Source organism: Ochotona princeps, chromosome 23 (assembly GCF_030435755.1).
Source record: "Ochotona princeps isolate mOchPri1 chromosome 23, mOchPri1.hap1, whole genome shotgun sequence".
Lineage (NCBI taxonomy): Eukaryota > Metazoa > Chordata > Mammalia > Lagomorpha > Ochotonidae > Ochotona > Ochotona princeps.
The window spans coordinates 2137715-2141063 of NC_080854.1; the positions used below are offsets into that span (position 1 = coordinate 2137715).

The window sequence follows — 3349 nt, forward strand, 5'->3', positions numbered from 1 at the left end:
TTCTCTCCCAACCCGTGATCCCCAATCACCTGCCGGCCCGCCTCCCCTACACTTCCTCCTCCTCCTGCGGTCCCCCCACCCTCCAGTTTCCTGTCGCGCCGAGGGTCTCCGGCCTTCAGCGGGCCGGGCCCACGCGCACAGCGCCTGCATGTACAACAGATGGAGATGGGGCTTGGCAGCGTGGCCTAGTGGCTAAGGTCCTCGCCTTGATCCCATATGGCCGCTGGTTCTAATCCCGGCAGCTCCACTTCCTCTCTATCTCTCCTCCTCTCAGTATATCTGACTTTGTAATAAAAATAAAATAAATCTTTAAAAAAAAAATTAAATGGCCTAGTGACAACAGATGGAGACAGAGCTCAAGCCGCTGGGCCCGCAGCCGAATTCGGCGGGTGGCAGCAATGGCAACGCCATGGAAGCGGTGGTCGGCAATGGCAACCTAAAGGCCCAGAACACCTTCATGGTGTGGTCCCATGGACAAAGTCGCAAGATGGGCCAGGAGAACCCCAAGATGCACAAGTCTGAGATCAGCAAGTGTCTGAGCCCCGAGTGGAAACAGTTGGAGATGGCGAAGCGGCCCTTCATCGCGAAGGCCAAGCGGCTGAGGGGGCTGCACAAGAAGGAGCACCTGGATTATAAATATTGGCCAAGGCGGAAAACCAAGACTCTCATGAAGAAGGATAAGTACACGCAGCCCAGAGGCCTGCTGGCCCCCAGCAGCAACAGCATGGCCAGCGGGTTTGGGGTGGGCAGCGGCCTGGGCGCGGGCGTGAACCAGCGCATGGACAGCTATGTGCTCGTGAAGGCCTGCAGCAATGGCAGCTACAGCATGATGCAGGACCAGTTTGGCTGCCCGCAGCATCGGGGCCTCAATGCGCATGGCGTGGCTCAGATGCAGCCCATGCACCGCTATGACGTGAGCACGCTGCAGTACAACTCCATGAGCAGCTCGCAGACCTACATGAACGGCTGTCCCACCCACAGCATGTCCTAGTTGCAGCATGACACCCCTGCAATGGTACTGAGCTCCATGGGCTCGGTAGTCAAGTCCAAGACCAGTTCCAGCCCCCCCCCTCCACTCCTGGTTACCTCTTCCTCCCACTCCAGGGCACCCTGCCAGGCCGGGGACCTCCAGAACAAGATCATCATGTACCTCCCTGGAGCAGAGGTGCCAGAGCCCACCAGCCCCAGGTGAGTGCACACGTCACAGCACTACCAGAGCAGCTTGGTGCCCAGCACGGCCATTAACAGCACACTGCCTCTCTCGCACATGTGAGGGGCGCCCACAGGATAGCGGACTGGAGAAGAACTGGGGGTGGGAGGGGAGGTTGGGGGGTGATAGTGAAGTGGGGAGTAGGGGGAATGACATATTCAGAGGAAAATGGAAACAAACAAAACAACAACAACAACAAAATAGGAAATGAGAGGGGTGCAACAGTAGAGAGTGAGAAGGAAGCATGACAATAAAACAAGCGCATGCAACAAAAATCCTGGTATGTTGACAAAGATGCAAATTTCATTACCCACAGCAAATGACAGGTTCAGAGGGGGCTACCAAATGTGAAGAGAATTAATTAGATTTGGACATTTTTAAAAAGATTTATTTATTTTTATTACAAAGTCAGATATACAAATAGGAGAGACAGAGGGAAGATCTTCCCTCCGATGATTCACTCCGCAATAACACAATGGCCGGTGCTGTGCCAATCCGGAGCCAGGAACCTCCCAGAGGGATGCAGGATCCCAAAACGATTGGGACTGCTTTCCCAGGCCACAAGCAGGGAGCTGGATGGGAAGTGGAGCAGTCAGGAACTGGCGCCCATATGGAATCCTGGCACACTCAAGGCGAGGACTTTAGCTGCTAGTCCATGCCGCCAGGCCCAGATTTGGACATTTTAATTATTTTAAAAATTGTATAAAAGGGCCCTGCGGCGTGGCCTAGCGGCTAAAGTCCTCGCCTTGAAAGCCCCGGGATCCCATATGGGAGCCGGTTCTAATCCCAGCAGCTCCACTTCCCATCCAGCTCCCTGCTTGTGGCCTGGGAAAGCAGTTGAGGACGGCCCAATGCATTGGGACCCTGCACCCGTGTGGGAGACCTGGAAGAGGTTCCAGGTTCCCGGCTTCGGATCGGCGTGCACCAGCCCGTTGCGGCTCACTTGGGGAGTGAATCATCGGACAGAAGATCTTCCTCTCTGTCTCTCCTCCTCTGTGTATATCTGGCTGTAATAAAACGAATAAATCTTTAAAAAAAATTGTATAAAAGGAAAAAAATTTATAATAAGTAACTGGGAAAACTATCTCCGTGGTCTGGTTTTAAAATGGGCAAGAGTTTCAGATTGTACTAAATTTCTTTTAACTTTCTGTTAAGCAAAAATGGCCATGCAGATTGACATCATTGGTAATCGATAATAGTTTTTGTTCAATCCCAAACTTTCCATTTTGTTCAGATGAAAGAGCACCAACATAAAATTACTGTTTGAATTATTTTCAGATGGTTTGTAATATTTCTGTAAGTTTATTGTGATATTTTCAGGTTTCCTTCACATCCCTCTTCCTGTTTTGTTTTTCCCATAGTATATTTTAAAAGATTTGGCTCTGTATTATTTGAATCACTCTGCCGAGAATCCGTATATATATTTGAACCGATACCATTCTTATAACAGGTACATTTTCAACTTAAGCTTTTACTCCATTATGCACAGTTTGAGATAAATAAATTTTTAAAATATGAAAAAAAAAAAAAAGAACCAGTGCCCATATGGGATTCCGACGAACTCAAGGCAAAGAGTTTAGCCACTAGGCCACCTGGCTGGGCTCTAAATACAACTCTTGATGTAATCTCTAAAGCATGTAACAGTTATGTCAAGAATAAATTGGCATAGATTTAAAATGTAATCCACTGTTACATTGTTCCAAGGTAAGAGGGGAACTCATGTTCTCTATCTCCTAGATTTTATATTAGCATGCAGACTGGTAACAAGAATGGAAATGTGTTGTTGATGGGAAAGATTGTGAATTAAAATCTATGCTTAATATAATTGATTATAGTCCTTAAGGTATAAGTTGCAGGACCTGGCAGCGTGGCCTAGTGGCTTGATGTCCTTGCCTTGAACATGCCAGGATCCCATGTGGGCGCCAGTTCTAATTTCGGCAGCTTCACTTCTCATCCAGCTCCCTGCTTGTGGCCTGGGTAAGCAGTGCAGGATGGCCCAAAGTCTTGGGACCCTGCACCCATGTTGGAAACCAGGAAGCTCCTGGTTCCTGGCCTCAGATACATGCAGCACCGGCCGTTGCAGTCACTTGGGGATGAATCATCGGACAGAAGATCTTCCTCTCTGTCTCTCTTCCACTA

The 3349-nt window shown here is 49.3% G+C and overlaps 1 pseudogene; it reads left to right on the plus strand.

Annotated features, from left to right (window-relative positions):
* The first annotated feature begins 343 nt into the window (after window positions 1-343).
* Window positions 344-1273, plus strand: LOC131483122 (transcription factor SOX-2-like; annotated as a pseudogene).
* Window positions 1274-3349: the final 2076 nt, after the last annotated feature.